Genomic DNA, 17281 nt, shown 5'->3' with positions numbered 1-17281 from the left:
AAAATATACCTTTTGACTGTCAAATTATGACAGGCAGTTATGCTACTGTGAAACTGTCAATGGTTAATGCTAGCTGAAGTAAGTCTGAAATGAACAAAGAAACAGCCGGTCACACGTTGTACCAATTTATTTACCTTTGGCACATCAAAATGTGGTGTAGCTAACGTTTTTAAAAAAACGCCCGTTATGTTAGCTTACTAGTTTGCCATTAGCCAAATTTCCAGGGGTAAGCTCCTTAGACTTCCAGTGGTATAAATAAGATCAAATACCATGTTTTAGCTAGACTCACTGTTTGCTAGGGCTGGATACTTCTGTAAACAAAGTCCCCCAAAGTCACCATGGGACAAGACTATCACCTGGACACTGACCACTTAAGCTCCAGCCACAAGAAGAAATGGCTATCAGCATCAGGTAAGCAGTGTTGGGAGTGACATGTTACTGCCATTACATTTTTTGGTAATGCAGAAATGTAACACATTACTATACTGAGTTAAGTAATCACATTACAGTTACGGCATTTCTTATGTTACTAAAGTCCTTCAGATATCTGGCAGATGGGTGGATAGAAATAATAATAATAAAAATTTAAAATGTCAAGCATGTCTATTTCTTCCTGTGCACTTCCACTACAATGAGCTAATTTCAGGAAGGAGGAAGTTGGTAGAGTGGTCTATAACTTTTGAGGAGTGTCGATATGGACTTTGCTTTTATTTCCATTGCACCAAAGAACAAGAGCCTAGTGTTAAAGTACAAACTGCATTAGGACAGAAACAATACTCCTAGCACAATGTCTCTGCTTTGCAAGCGCCTGCACACACAGCAAAGAACCCTGAGTGTATACCAACCCCAGCCCAGGAGCCAGAGACTGAACTTCAATAGGTAACACAGGTAGTTTGTAGTATCGAAGCCTCCATTTCTATCTGTACATATTTCCACAGTAGAATTACAGTTTTATTCCGAAGCTTTGTAAGCTTCGGAATAAAACATCAGTAATGTCATGACTAGGGTAACAAATTAGTTTGTCCAGAGAGTACTCTTAAGTAACATAATCTATCAACAATCAACAATTAATGCAGTATTCTGTGTAACAACCTAATGCTGCAAATGAGTAAAATACATAGTCTCTCTTCCCCCCCCCCAAATGGCTTTATTGGTGCTTTATTCTGCTTTTTGAACACCTTGTAAACTCTGCTGGGGGAATTTTGCATTTAAGGCTTGCTGGCAGGATGAAAAGAAAAGGAAAGAAAGAAGGCTTTCTGTCTTTCTTCTCTTCACTCATTTCTAGAAATGAGTGAAATCCAGAATTTTTTCTCTTATATTTTAAAGGTGTAGCACCTGCAGAGATTCCCTATTTTGCAGGAGCACCTGTGTGATGGTGAACTGTGAGTATAAAAAAATGAAATAAAACGAAATCTAAAAATACAAAATAATTCTTTCACTTGAAATTAAAATGTCACAAGGAAAAAAGGTACTTACTCAATGGCTCTGGCCCTGCTGTGCCCCTGATTCACTGCTCATACCTAAACAAACCAATAGTCTTTCCTTTTGAGTCATGCATCAACCAAACCTCTTAAACACAACGCACTGCAGGGCAATTCCCATAGAGTAAAGTAAAAACCATCCAGACCGTCACAAGTGGTGTTGGGACAATTTATACTGTGTTGTATTAGAAAAACAACGTTCAGACATTGGTGACCTTGGTTACGGCCATGGTGGCAGGTTATAATATTTTTCTATAAGACAGATTTACAGTATCACTGTCGTGGTCCTGAGTCTGAGGACTCAGTGTTTTGTGTTTCCTTATGCTTTTGTTCATTCCGAGTATGTATTCTGTTGTGATTTTGCCATTTGTTAGGTTTCTGTTCTTTGCCTGCCTGCTTCCACTTCTCTGTGTTCCCTCTGTCTGTCCATGGTGTTATTGTGTCTACTTATAAGTCCGCCTGTCAAGTTCAGTGTCCTGTCTGGTTCTGTCTGTTAGTTTCCTGTTTTATTCTGAAAGTTCATGTCTCATGTCAGTGTGTGCAGTTTTACCACTCCCCTGTCTCGTTAGCCTAATTTCTCCCAGCTGTATCTCCCTCCTGTTGCCCATTCCCTGATTACTCCCTGTGTATTTAAGCCCTGTGTTTTCCTGTGCTCTCTGTCGCGTCGTCTGTTTAATTCCTCGTCAGTCCGCATGATTCTGTGTTACCCGGTATTCATTCTGCGTCTCCCTGCCATCTCTCTTTGTGCATTTTGCTCCTCCTCCCGTGAGTGTCTGGTTTAAGTTTTGTTCTTTAGTTTTTCCCAGTTTAGGTTTGTTTACCCCCCGCTCTGCTCTTCCTGTTTTTTGTCACCTTATCACCACTGTGAATAAACACTCACTCGCACCCCAGCCAGTACCTGCATTTTGGATCCTTTTTTCAATACTCCACACGACTGCTCCCCAGCCGTGACAATCAGGGTCACTTCACCATCTCCACCAATAGTGTCTCTATTCTTCTGGATTCTCGCCACCTTTGGCAGTGTCTTTCTTCTATTGCTATTGAACCACTGGGTTAGCCGCTAATTCAGTCAGTATCCATATTTGTCACATGTGCTATATGTGGGCCTCCTGTCCTTCGGTTTTCTCTGTCCTTGTGCATGTATGACTTCGTCTATACCTGCTTCTCAACATCTGAGTGAATCCCATTGATCTGGGTGATTTATAGCTTCATGTTCTGCTCTGCCACAAAGGAGATAGTTGTTTCAAGCTGAACATGCTTGTAAATTAGTTTTTCTTTTTTTTTTTAATTGAAGTTGCCTCCTCACTCACCAGGGTTGCAGGTCCAATAGTTGTTTTTATTGCTTAAGAAGGTTCCTAACTGACCTGGAAGTAGCTTCATAATGACAACTGGCCAATTCAAACTAAAATACCAAGTGCTTCCTTTATAACCTCCTTTAGTGTAGGACACGCAATGGATACAAAGCGGTATTATCTCACCTCCTTTTACAAGGAGGTGAGATAATACTGTGTATTTCACACAACTGCTATTTAAAAAAATCAACATAACTGACAATTGGTGATAATCACGTGCGTGGTAATCGGCATGTTTCTATTTCATGCCACAATCCCTTCATATGTTTTAAACCTTCATCTACAAGCTTGTAAAACCCATGAGTGAACTATGAACTGTATGCTGCTGTAATAAAATGAGTTTATTATGAAGCTGTTACCTTACCTAACATATATATATATATATATATATATATATATATATATATATATACATGTGTGTGTGTGTGTGTGTGTATATATATATATATATATATATATATATATATATATATATATCAAGGTTGTTTATCATGGTTCAGTTTGCATTAGTTGTGCCCCCAGTTTAACTATTGGTGTTTTGCTAGTGTTTAGGATTAATATAAATTCTGTTGATTTTTGCCACAAAGCTTTAATTAATTGGCAGTTACACTGGATCGCCAGTTGTTCTGTTTCATGTGAGCCAAGTCAACAAAATCCACTATTACATTATAAAGTAAACCGAGCACCACATTTCTCTTTTCCCTTATACATTCTTCGTCACATCTTTCCTTGACCTCATGACATTTTCCGCTGAGGTCAAGGTGTAGTGATTAGGAGAAGACCTCAGGAAGAGAACTCAATAAAACCCTGAAATTACATGGCGCATTTGTGTCACCGTGGAGGACAATCTGAAAGGAGCGCTTCCAACACGCTGTGAAAATAACACGTCCCTGGTTGGGGCCTCCATAGATGGGGTTAGTGGTGGCTGCATTGTTCTGTTGCAGGTGTGTGAATATACCCTGACCTTTTCGTGTCAGGGATTATTTTTCAAATCAGAATCTAGCACTCAATCAGATGCAGACATCCTCTGGATTGTTAAGCCAATTATTCCTTGAATATGAGTCATGTGACACCGTATTAATGCTGGTGTGCAGTATTTATGGATGAATAGTTCCTGCATGCTTTGTCCTTGCATTTGCTTGGCGTGTGTGTGTTGCATGCTATTTGCTCACCTCTGCCTGTGTTTGTGCTCGTGTGTATATGCTGTCATATATTTGTGCACATGTGCCTGCTTGTGGGGGAGAAGCACAAAGCCCTGTGCCGGTAGACAAAGAGTAAGCCCCCATCTCCCTCGCTTCATCTTCCCTGGTGGGGAGATAAGACAGTCTGTGCCCCAAGGGGGGGCCGGGGCTTGGGATTGGGGGTGACGGAGGTGGTGGGGCGAGGACAGTCTAGCCATGTTTACATGCTGGGAGTTCAATAGGGGGTTTAAAGAAGATGACAGTCACTTCTGGCTTTCATATGCCACTTTAACCCCAGTATGGCCGCCCTCTTGTCTTTCCTGACCTGCACATACTAAAGAAAACACAAAAAACAAACACAAGTACAGATGGGCTGAAACACGTGCAAACACACATGCACACTGAAGTCCTGTTACATGTAAATAGCATGCTCTCTTGCTATGAAATCTTTCTGGGTGGTCAGTGAACACTGAAGTGCAGTAAATTAAAAGACTTTGCTATTACTGTAACTAAAATTAGCTGACACTAGCAGGAACACAGCTCCCTGATTGTAATTAGAAAAATGTTTTGAGCACAGCACTTTTAGTGTGATGAATTTTGAGCCAACATTGATCTGGTGCTTACAGACAAGCTGGCTGTAATTGGAATTTGTGAGTTTCTAAACCAGTGCTTACTTCCTTCCTCCGTACGACTGTGCAGCCACATATGCCTGCATGTAGAGCACAGGAATACACGAAAGCAGGATCTCTTGAAGGTTTCTGAGGGACGTTTTGAAACTCTGTCTTTTAAATGGCAAAACGCAGTTACGACAAAGAACAGCACGGAAATCACCTCACCACACACCAGTGTAGCTGAGAGAAAAGCACAATGTACACAATGTACACTATTAAACATTGTAAGTTCTCAAGTTGGAACCTCATTTGTCTTCACAACTGAACTTATTTTCATTCAAGAAACAAATTTTGAGCTTTGTGACATGGTCCATTATTCTGCTGTAAATAGCCATATGAAGATTTGTACACTGTGGTTGGTCTTAGAGGTGGTCAGCAGCAATACCAGGGTAGGATGTGACATTTAAAAGATAGTCAGTTGGTATTATGGGGCCTAAAGTGTGCGAAGAAACCATTACACCACAACCAGCAGCCCAAAACTGTTGATCTGTGCTTTGATATTGTTTGTCCCAAATTCTCACCCGAACACCTGAATGTTGCAGCAGAAATCAAGACCACTGGACAAAACCATCTTCTGTTGTCCAGTTTGGGTGAGTCATGTGAATCATAGCCTCAGTTTCCTGTTCTTTGCTGAATGGAGTGGCGCCCGATGTGGTCTTCTGCTGTTGCCCACTGTGTTGTGCGTTCAGAGATGCTCTTCTGCATACCTTGGGTATAGTAAGTGATTATCTGAGTTGCTGTTGTCTTCCCTTTGAAACCGTCTGGCATCAACAAGACATTTTCGCAAAGATCACTGCCGCTTACTAGATAGTTCCTCTTTTTCATACAATTCTCTGTAAACCCTAAAGATGGTTTTGTGGGAAAATCCCAGTAGATCGGCAGTTTCTGAACTATTCAGCCCAGCTCATATGGCACCAACGATAATGCCACATTTGAGTCACGTAATTCACCTTTCTTCCCCTTCTTCAGAAGGAGTCAAGCATGTGTACCTAATAAAGACGCCAGTGAGTTATACTTCAAAATGATAACAGTAAGCACATTTTCATTTTTAAACATTTTTAGCACACACAAGTAGAAATGTTCTTTCTGTATCATTGCACAGTTACTGCAGATGAAAATCAATCATTTTTAGGAAGTTATTCGCACCAGATTTGCATTGAGACAGGGCTGTAGCTTGTAGCTGTTAGCTTGATTTGCAGTTAACATATTATTTTCTCAATTCATTAATACATTTCAGTTATAACTATTCTTTTTATGACTGGAAAATGGAGAAAAGAAGCACCAAAAAATAGGGATTAGTGTTGTAGAGCATAGATTGTAAAACTTAAACACAAAGTGACAAAATTACTAAATTATGAAGAACAACTGAACAAAAACCAGCTGGTATACTGTGAAAAACCTGTGCCGTTTCAGATTTAGGCATCACAGGCTCAATGACGAAAGAAACAGGATGACTTGTCTTCAACTGTCTGTTGGCTTTTCACAAATATTGCAAGCCTCACACCGTATCTGATTTCATTTACTTAAGCAGCTGCAACGTCTTTCTGGCAGAGCAGAGCGCTAAATGAAATTGACTTTAAAGTGTAGACCTGCAAAAGCCATGCAATTGCCAGAGATCAAACTGGCAAACAACAAAAATTATAACACAATTTAAATTGTTTTCCTCAGCTGTGTGAATCATCGCCTTAATATCTTTCTAAGCGACATTCCACCCAGAATCTGTCTTTTGAGTACAAAATGCTCAGCAGGTCTGCTTTTAGCGATGGTTTTGCAAAATAAAGATTGTTTGGATTTCTGTATTCTTCCATAGATACCCCTGTTTTATACATTATACCCTCTACATGGCCATAACATTAAATCATCACATACATCCCTCTCTCTGATGCCCTTTCTCTCCCATTTGTATTGAATACTGTGCGCTTATTATTACCAAGATAAATCAAGAGAAATGCCAGTGAACACTCGAAACATAACCTATGAGAAATAATTCATCTGCGCAATATCACCGTGGGACAAGCTTGAGATCACTACAATATCGTATTCCTTTCCTTTTTCAATTACGTTAACCAAGCAGAGACATTTCCTAGCTTGCCTCTTGATTATGAATTGCACTGTCCTCTGTCCATTTGGACCTTTCTCCCACAGGCCAACACTGTGATGTCACACTACCTGACAGAGACCTGACTTTAATAAAGCAATGGGAAATTTATTTTCAAAAGGAAGGAAGCAGTGTTTGGCGACAAGATGACTGCCAAATACAAGGGTGAAGGCACGTCCTGCAGGGAGTGTGTGACCTTTTCACACACTAACACACAAACACTGATGTCTTAAATCAAGTGGTCTCTCTGAAAGAACACCAAGTCCTGTGGCAGCAACACGGAGCTGTGCAACATGTGGGTATATGCGCAGCTGAGTCGGTGTCTAGTCGGCTGTCTGCGACCGCATTCCTTGCAGCAGGAGGGGAGCAGAAAAGGTTGAGGGCTAAACCGCCACATTGCTGCTGCTCTGCTTACAGTTTGGTGCGAGGTGACAAACGGCTACATGTGGATTGCAGTATTATGGCATTTTACAACCAGGTTAGCACTGCAGTGGCAACACAAACCTCACCCACAGTCGAAGTCATTATCCAGGCTGTTGCATTCTTGTGTTGTGTATTGCATTTCTTGAGAGAATTTGTGACGGAGACAACTGGAAGGGGAAACGGGGATGAGAGAAGGGGTCATAAAATTAATTAGATTTGAATGTTTTGAGTTAAAAGTTGGTTTAAAATTGGACTGGAGAGCCATCGGGGTTGTCGGTCCTTGTGTTTATGTGTGTCTTTGTTCTGTGTGTAAAGCTGACTTTGCAAGATTCCTGTGTGGATTGGAGTAAATGAGGGCTGTGGAATTTGAGTGGAGGGTAATCATCAGACCTGCAGGAGTAACCAGATACCGAGCGCCAGACTTCAGAGGAATGGGAATCCCTCCACACCAACACACCGCCTTCTGCAAGAGACACATTGGCTGGGCCAGAACAAGCCGTCCAGTCTCCTTCCCCCCCACATTCAGTATCTCCTTTTTTTGTGTGCCTCTAAAATGCACGTGTAAAAAGTCTCTGTTTACAGCTATACTGTACTGATCAACTTAAATACTTCCTGGATTACTTTTACAGAATCAAGTGTGAATTATGACAATGAATCGCAGCATTTATTCAACACACTGGACTTTCTGAGAAACTGGTTGCAGACGAAATTAATCTGCATAAATTAGATGACTTTTACTGCAGAGGCTGTGGTGGCTGCATGTGGTTAGATTCAGGAAATAGAAGAACTTTTATCAAGGTTAAAAAGGAATTTCTCTTTAACCCCCTGCACATGGGTGTTAAATCAAGATAATGATATTTCCATAACCTCAACACCCAGAATAGACCTGACCTTTAGGCAGTATTAAAACACAAATACACTAACTAAACAGCACATTATGATAAAGTGGCTTCAGCAGAGAAATTATAGTGATCCTTTCTGGAGAAATGCACACTCATTTTATTTTTTCAGTGTAAAAATAAAGCACACCTCTCTCTTTCAATTCTAAGGAATGTTTTCTGTATAGAAACATAATAAAAAATAATCTGATTGTTATCTTAGGTCTTAGAATTAGCTAAACACAACCTCATATGAACAACAGCACATAGTATGCTACACTGCATTGCCACTTGTTTAGCAGAAGTTATAGTTATAGAAATAGTACATGAAAAATGAAGTACACACATAGGACTTAAGAGGTTAAGTAGCTGCCAAGTGCAGCTAATCAAATGCAATTGATCATGAGCAAGTGTGAGCCCTCCTATGAAAACACAAGTTGCAGTAGTTTGCTGGACTGGAGCATTCAGGTGTGTGTTGACACGTGCCAAGGAGGAAAGACATCAGCAGTGACGTTAGAGAAGCAATTGTTGCTGCCCATCAATCTGGGAAGGGTTATAAGGCCATTTCCAAACAATTTGAAGCCCATCATCCTACAGTGAGGAAGATTATGGAGAGGAAAGTATTCAAGACAGATGCCAATCTTCCTAGGAGTGGACTTCCAAGCAAATCACCCCAAGGTCAGACTGTGCAAAACCCCAGAAAACACATCTCAGTCTCCACGGGCCTCAGTTAGCATGTTAAATGTGAAAGTTCATGACTGTACAGCTAGAAAAAGACGGACCGAGTATGGCTTTGGAAGGTTTGGCAGGAGAAAGCCTCTTCTCTCTAAAAAGAACATGGCAGCATGGCATGGGTTTGTATATCAGCCTAAACACCTCATATTGGCAGAGGGTTGATGATCTGGGCTTGTTTTGAAGGCACAGGATTTGGGCACTCTGCGGTCACTGAGTCAACCATGAAGTCGTCTGTACACCAAAACATTCTATAGTAACATGTGAGGCCATCCTCAAATTTGGGTGAAACTGAGTCATGCAACAGGACAATGAACTCAAGCAGAGCGGCAAAAATTTAATGGAATAACTGAAAAAGATCGCCATGTTGAGCAGCTGACCTATTTTAACAGTAAGAATAACTTTTGCACATCAGGTCATCTCACATATCAACCAGCATATTAAGCTCATACCTCTTTGCACATAAATCAATTTAATACTTCAATTTTTCCTTTTTGTCTCCATTTATTTATTCATGCTATTTGTATTTTATCTATTGTACATATTAACCGGCATCTGTGTGTGGACAGCGGAGAAAGAATTTCGTTGTACAGAGAAATGCTTTTTCTTGGTACACATGACAATAAACGCTTTGAATCTTGAATGTGGCGATGGCCCAGTCACGGTCCAGAGTGCTTGAGAGCATAATGAACAGGTACGTTTAGTCATGAATGAAGAGTGATCGAACAGAGCTTAAAACTGGCAATGCTAAGTAGCTAACATTAGACCAGGGGTGTTGAACTCTTTGACACCCCTGCATTAGACTGATTGGGTCTGGCATGTCTCAAATGATAAGGTATGTTTGAGGTCACCGGTTTGGGATTGTCTGTTTTCTTAAAATCATCCCACAAGCTATATCCTAAATCGGTCACCTTCATGCTTAGATAAGGTATTTGTGAGGTCCAACTAACAATGGAATATATACATGCAGGGATATACTAAAAGTACCTGGATACCGGTCAAAAACTTTAATGTTGACTAGGACTCACAACTGAGATCAGTAGTATAACCAAATCACTCGTTGTTGGTGGGGTTCCCTCTCTTCAAGTTGTACACTCCTCTTCTATTTGGTTAACAAAAAAGTGGCAGAACAAGAAGTACCTGAAATGAATAATAGGAAATGGTGGTACCGTCAAATTATAGCTTAAGTTATGGGGCAGGGTTTCAGAAGGCTTTGTGGTTATGCTATACCTACTGGATAGGTTTATCACGGAAAGTACACATAGTTTAAGGATAGATATACGTAGTCAAATGTATACACAAGCACATATTTAAGTTTGTTCTGTGTCTGCTGTGTTAGTCCACCTTGGGGCCTTGTTATGTGAAGAACCAGATCAAAGCATTAGTCCTGAATCAAGCAGGAAGAAGAGATAAAGACATATAAAGGGAGGGAAACACTGAATGTATCGGGATGAATGCTACACCTTCTGTTTTTATCTCCTCACTCAATGCCATAACAATACGTGTTGCAGATAAAGGCTTGTCTATTCAAGCATGCTTGATTACAGACTTGTTGGAAATCTGGTTTCTTTTGTGCTACACTGACAAATTCGCCGTCTACTTTGCATTGGCCTCGGAGTGCCAAAAAACTTCCTTGCTTCTATAGTTTGACCTGTCTGCCTCCACCTTACTATAACAGATTTAAATTGATTTTCTTTTGCAACATTCACAGTAGTGAGAGCTAACATTGTGAAAAATTTGAAAACATTTCTCAGACATCATGTTTTTGATACTCTCGATTCACGATCACCTTGAAGAGAAGTAACACACTCAAAAAGGGTTGAGACATTGACCTGTCAACTTTGCGATTTTGCTGTGCTGTTAACATCATGTTCTGTCTTTAGCTCAATTAAATACACTTACTGGCTGCTTTATTAGGCAAACCTTTGCAACTCTTTGATAATGCAATCAACTCAAACTGATACAATTAAGCATGTAGACGCGGCAAAGACAGGGTGCTGGAGTTCAGATGGAGCATCAGAACGAGGAAGAAAGGTTATTTTAACTTGCTTTAAATGTAGCATGACTTTTGGTGCCATCTAAATATTTCAGAAAATGGGATCTACTGGGATTTTCCAAGACCGCCATCTCTAGGGTTTACCGAGGATGGTCCTAGAAAGAGAAAAATTCAGTGAGCATCAATTCTCTGGGTAAAAGTGTCATGTTGATGCCAGAGGTCAGAGAATGGACAGACTACTTTGACCTAAGGGGAAGTCAACAGTAACTTAGATTTCAACCAAGGTATGCAGAATGCACGACATGAATGTACAACATATCAAACCTGGAAGTAGATGGGCTACAGCAGCTGAAGACCACAGCGGGCGCCACTTTGTCAGCTAAGAACAGGAAACTGTGGCTAGAGTTTGCATGGTTTCACCAAAACTGAGCAACAGAAGTTTGAAAAATGTTGCATGGTCTGATGAGTTTCAATGTGGGTGGTAGGTTCAGTATTTTGTGTAAACAACACGACAGTATGTATCCATCCTGCCTTCTATCAACTGTTCAGGATGGGGGTTGTGTAATGGTATGTCGGATAATTCCTTTGTACCCCTTAATATCAGCTGATCTGCATTTAAATCGTATTGTAATCGAAGGGCTTCCATAGTCACCGGGTCTTGGTCCAATATAGCAATGCTGGAAGGTACTAAATGGTGATATTTTCATCATGGATGTACAGCCAAAAGGTCTGCAGGAACTGTGTGATGCTGTCATGTCAAGACGGACCAACATTTCTGAGCAAGTTTGTTAAATCTATGCGATGAAGAATCAAGACAGTTCTAAAGGCAAATGTTGGTCCAAACTAGTACCAGCAAGTTGTAACTAATAAAGTGGCCAGTGTGCATACATGAATTGTTCTACTACATTAAAATGTGAGACTTCAGAAACGGCGTTCCTTTTTTGTTTAGAGCAAGTTAAATAATGTCATCAGCATATAATAACATTCCCAGAATTCCAATACGAACCCATCACAAGCCTTAATTGAAGAACCTAAACCAACCACACAACGGGAAATAACTGGAGACAAACACTCACATGACATGACAGCATCCACTCGTATCTTTATAAACCCGAACATGAGCAGCGGTTCCTTGATAAAGAGACTTAATGAGATTATAAAACTTTACAACAATTTAACAGCCAGGTGTGTTTTTTTATACATCCAGGCATGATAAAGACAGGATTCAGTAAATGGAGACATAAGAAAAAATCTTTATGATGTAATAAGTCATTGATGTATTGCACTGTGCATGACCTCTTGATCCCTCCTCTCTTCCCTCCATTTATATTTTCTTCCTCACCAGCGCGGCTTTGGCCCTTTGTCGTCCTCCTCCCCTCCTGTCTCTGCTCTCTATGAGAGGTCTTTTCCTGTTGCCCTTATCTACGAAGGAGCCAGCAACGTTGACGTACTTCCATGTTGTACTGGGCGAGCTGTACTCTCCAAACAAACACACTGGAGCTGAGAGAGACGGAGAGACACTCTGGCAAAAAGAAGATCAAGATAAAGGGAAAAAAAAATACCGCCAGGGAGGGACTGTTTTTTTTTAAAACAAGATACCAGAGAGAGAAGAAAGTCCTGGTGGGTTTGTTGTGCTGTGTGCACTGTGTGGTAAATATCAAGGATTACATATACAAATATAGTTTTTATCAACTGAATAAATATTTTTGTTCCTCCCCAAAGTTTCTTAGATTAAATCACGGGGTTGCAACGTCATTGTTATTTCTTAGAGTGATCTTTGTAGTTGCTGTACTTGTAGATTTTTTGAAACTTACTTTTTTTAAATAATCAAAGAAGGTAATTGTGAACCTTCACATTTTTTATTGTGTTTCAAACAGCATACTGACAAGCACCTCGCTCCAAATCGCCACAGTCACACCCAACGGAGCTCATCATTCGTGAGCAACACGCTGCTATTTCATCTCAGCCCCCCCCCCACCACCCACCACCACCTCTTTTACACATCACTCTTTGGGTTGTGCAGCGATGCCTGATATTGAATGGTACTGAATGAAATGCTGGAGAGAGACTTGGAGTGGAGTAGATGCTGGCTTTCATCCAGTAACCTGCCATCATTCATCTGGGCAACAGGGGTTATTGAGAACAATCGCAGACGGAGAGAGAGAAGTGTGCTGACAGGCTTTATATGTGTGATGATGTGTATGGCTCCTTCTGCAAAGAGCCTGAGAAAATGTTTTTCATTCCGCCCTTTCTGCCATTGTTACAGGGAAGCAGACGTTTTTGGAAAGCTAGATAAGATAAATAATTCTACGGTATGAAGCAAGAAATGCTTTACAGCACTGTGGCAGCAGCAGCAGAGGCAAGTGGAGAAGCAACAGGGGCCTAACTGGCTTGATATTTTTACTTTGCAGCCCTTGCATTGAGTAGAAAAGAAGAAAGTCAGAATTGAAAACTGCTTCCCCAGCTAACCTAGACTGACCATGTCTCCAACCTATTACTGAACTGAGCACACAGATTAAACTGATGTTGACCTTCTGGTCTAACTCCTGGTGAACAAGGAAAACAAACACGGTGCTGTCAGACTTTTTTAAAGAAGAGTAATGTTACCAATATGAGTGAGCGCTCTTTATGGTTTCATCACATGGGTCCTTTCTTTTTCTAACATTTGAACTTTGGTCACACTAATACAGTATGTATTATGTATTCAAAAACAACAGCTCTGTGTTTTTCTTTTAAATCTTTTTTTGTGCATTTAATTAAAGACCACATGTGCCGTCTCTTTGTGGCAGGTATTTTCGTACTCTTTTGGTACTTTGATGAAATATTATTTCTCTGTCTCTTCAGCACACGTTGTCAGAATCACAGAAGAATAATGATATTTATTTTAACAGGTTTGTTGGAAGTGTGATTGCATGATTTGTTCATTTGCACAACCATGTAGTTTCTATAATAACACTGTTTCAAAAGTAGTTTTAAATAAGTAATCATGCAGTAGCTTCCATGATAAATCCGACTCATTCCAGTTTGCTAAATTTTAGTGTGAAGTATGAGAGCTTATTTCTGCTGGACATTGGATACATCCTCAAACTAGGGGTCTATTCATACTATTCATATTCTTTTAATACGGCGAATATTCACATTTTACTTTACTGTTTAATCCAAATGCAGGTCAACCCAGCTTTGGTGGTATGGATCTAAACAGAGTTTAAACTCAGGATTGCCACAAGATCGTGTTTTATCACCAGTTTTTCTTTTTACATTTATACAAATAGCAGTACTTCCCGTACTGCAACAATGACTCTTTTAAAATGTGCAGATGATATGGCCCTGGTGACATGAGGTCACTGATGGAAAACACCTTAAAGCTTATTATACGCAAGACAGAGGAACAGTGTTGTAGGGGCAAAAGGCAACATGCATAACCCCAAGGACAGCTGGTAGAGCAGGTGAGTCTTTCAAATATCTTGGAACAGAGGTAGGTACCTCTCTCTCTCTCTCTCTCTCTCTCCCTTGTATATTCTGACTCAATATACAAGATAACTCAACAGCCACGATTCAAAATCTGCCGAGGAAGGTCAGAAGTTTTATATCAGTAAAGAAGTTTTAAGCCTGGTTTACAAGTCACTCATTGAATCTGTCTGGACCTTCAGTATTTAATCCTGGCATAATAGCCTCACTGTTATACACAAGACAAAACAGATACAGTTTAAACACCACTGTCTGACTCTGCTGGTCATACAGCTCTCACACCCTCCATCAGTCCCTTTCAGCTGTTACCATCTTGGCCAGCAAGTTTACTTGCCTATGAAAAGGCAGACAAAACCTCTTTTATTCCCATACATGTGAAACTTTATATAAGATGTTATGACATAACCTATTTTAATTTTGAAGACTTTTTGGATGTCCTTGTATTATTATAGAATGTGATGTTTGAGTCTGTTGCCCGATACTGCCTGTGGCCAATAATTGTTAATCTTTAGAGCTAAAGATGTTAAAGTGTCTGAAAGATGAGTTTCTGCTGCTTTATTCTAATGTAGCAACATTCAGTGGATGCAAAATTATTGTCATGCCAAACGAAACACATTTTATTTGATGTGACGGAAACAAAGCCACACATGGTAACATACGTAAGACCAAAGATCCTTACTCTCCATCTTACTGACTGATCATCATCATAAGGAAGCAGTGACCAAAAAAGAGGCTTCCTATGAAATTATGAAATAAAAGAGAAAATAATTGTGATAAATTGCCTGAGACATTGTACTGACTGTGAATAATTCTTAATAGATCTTCAGGAAATTGGCTAAAGGAAGGTTTTCTTACATGGTAGCACCAGTGACACCAGTGCAATGTTGCGTTTGTTTCGCATCACCAACATTAGTATGTGTGACAGGATTTTGCCCCAAACATACAGCCCTTGCTCTGCTATACCCACTGTGGGTATAAACACTCCTGTGGTGCTTAGAATTCTATTTCATTAATTTAAAAAAACAAATATTGTGAAATTGATAGCTCCAGAAGCTGTCACTCCTCAAATAGCATTTTGTTTTATTTTATCATACCAATAAATTGTATTCAAGTCTAATCTTTCTCTAAAGATTAGACTCTGTTTCCATAGAACGACTGAAAAATAATCGAATCTTCTGCAACTTGCCATACCGTAATCATGCTTACTTTTATAAGATATGTCGTTGATGTTTTACCAGCTTTAATAGACCAATCCCCATATTAAGTTGGCCTTCTGATCAACTGGAAAAAAGTAATTCATGCCGCATTTTCAATGAGATAACAGCTATTATTATTTTAGAAGACTATGTCAGATTTTCAAACATCTGCAATTACCCGTGTGGCTTCTCGTCATCCCATTTGACGATTGTGATTGTTAAAGATTAAATTCCTGCTTCGTCTACAGAAAGTTTAACCTTGGATCAGGTAATAAAGTCACTCGGTTATTTTGTGACTCCATAACTGGAATCTGTCTGATTATCTGTTTTACAGAAACCATTAATAAAAAAAACCTTTAAAGCTTTGAAAGACAATTCTTTATCTAAATGGGTGTTTCTGTCATGTGATGCATCCCTTCATGTTTATAATATAGCACTGAGAATTTGATTACTTACCAAACACTGTGCAAACTTCCACTTAACTGTAAGAAAACAGATCTGGGGATGTTGGATAATTACGATTTATGGACTTTATGGACTTCTTCCTGGACTCTAACAAAGCAAAGAATTTCCAGTGTAGCAGACATGGAGCAATGGGAATATTTACTGGGAACATTTTTGGTTTCCATTTTCAGTTACTTTTATTGATGTATTAACAGTAAAAGGAAGTTCAGGGTCTCCTAAAACATTTTTATATCTCATTTAACAACAGAAGTATTCTAAGAATCCTAAAAGAGTCTGATAACCATGTGAAAGAAAATGTTCTTTAATCATAGATGCAGCAACCATGCAGGAATATTATTTGGTTTTGTTTAATGATTTATAATAATGATGATGATTATTAACAGAGGCCAACATGGAGTTGCAGTGGTTGGCACTGTCACCTAAGAGTGAGAAGGTCTTGGGTTCAAATCCACCTATAAGCTGAGGTCTGTTTATGTTCATCTGTCGATGCATGGATGGACAATTATTATAATGCTATTTGATTCAGTTGATAGAGGGTGTAGAAGAGTATGGGTATAGGGAATGGGATGATTGAGGGAGAAGGAGTAAGGTAAAGGTAAAGACCCTACAGTGTTAGAGACAAACGCTAGGAGAGGGTGGAAAGGAAAAATGCTCTTTCAACAGGAAGAAACATCCAGCAGAATCAGGGTGTCTGATTGGGGGCGAAGGAAAAGGGGGAAAAAAGGAAAGAAAGAGAGAGAAAGGGATGAAGGAGAGTAAAGAGGTGATAATAGAGGAGATAGAGGGAGGGTGAAAGAGGGAAAGGGTGTGGAAGACTGATAAAGATAATGAATGGACATGAAAAGGTGATAATTAAGCTAGAGAGAATGGGAGTGGCGGGGATATAAAGAGGTAAGGTAAAGGAGGAGGAAGAGGAAGTTGGGCTGCACCAGAAGCACCTCCAGTTTCTTTGCTTCTTTCATTCTCAGCACTTTCATCTCTATTTCTTCTTTCTTTTTCAGTAGTATCGTTACTTTTTTTTTTTACCAATATTTTTTCCAGTTCTGACTGTTTAATCCTAATTTTGTCAGTTTCTTTTTTGTTTTACCTATTTCTGTTTTCGTCTGTTCTAATGCTTTTTTCTCACTTCTGTGTCTTTCCGTGCAGCTTCAGCTGCTTTATTTGCCTCTTCTATTCACTTTTTCTCTTCTTCCAGTGCTTTTTGCACTTCTCTTTGCCCGACTTTCTTTATCTTTGCATTTATCCTTGACTCCTTATGCTCTCCATACAGATCTTTCTTTCCTACTTTCAGCAGTTTTTTCTTTTCTTCCCTCGGCTACTTCGGTGTCTTCCTTGACTTC

General features: G+C 39.8%; 1 long non-coding RNA gene across 2 annotated transcripts; it reads left to right on the top strand.

Annotated features, from left to right (window-relative positions):
• The first annotated feature begins 100 nt into the window (after nucleotides 1-100).
• On the top strand, nucleotides 101-13581 carry LOC120441111. 2 transcript variants are annotated; one of them, XR_005613784.1, is made up of 3 exons: nucleotides 101-411; nucleotides 12158-12432; nucleotides 12690-13581. It is a non-coding gene; the product is annotated as an uncharacterized LOC120441111 (long non-coding RNA). The 2 variants fall into 2 exon arrangements; XR_005613785.1 differs by having other exon boundaries at nucleotides 12158-12462.
• The last annotated feature ends 3700 nt before the right edge of the window (nucleotides 13582-17281 follow it).

The sequence above is a fragment of the Oreochromis aureus genome, linkage group 7 (genome assembly GCF_013358895.1).
Source record: "Oreochromis aureus strain Israel breed Guangdong linkage group 7, ZZ_aureus, whole genome shotgun sequence".
Classification (NCBI taxonomy): domain Eukaryota; kingdom Metazoa; phylum Chordata; class Actinopteri; order Cichliformes; family Cichlidae; genus Oreochromis; species Oreochromis aureus.
This window is presented reverse-complemented; position numbering and strand designations above follow the sequence as displayed.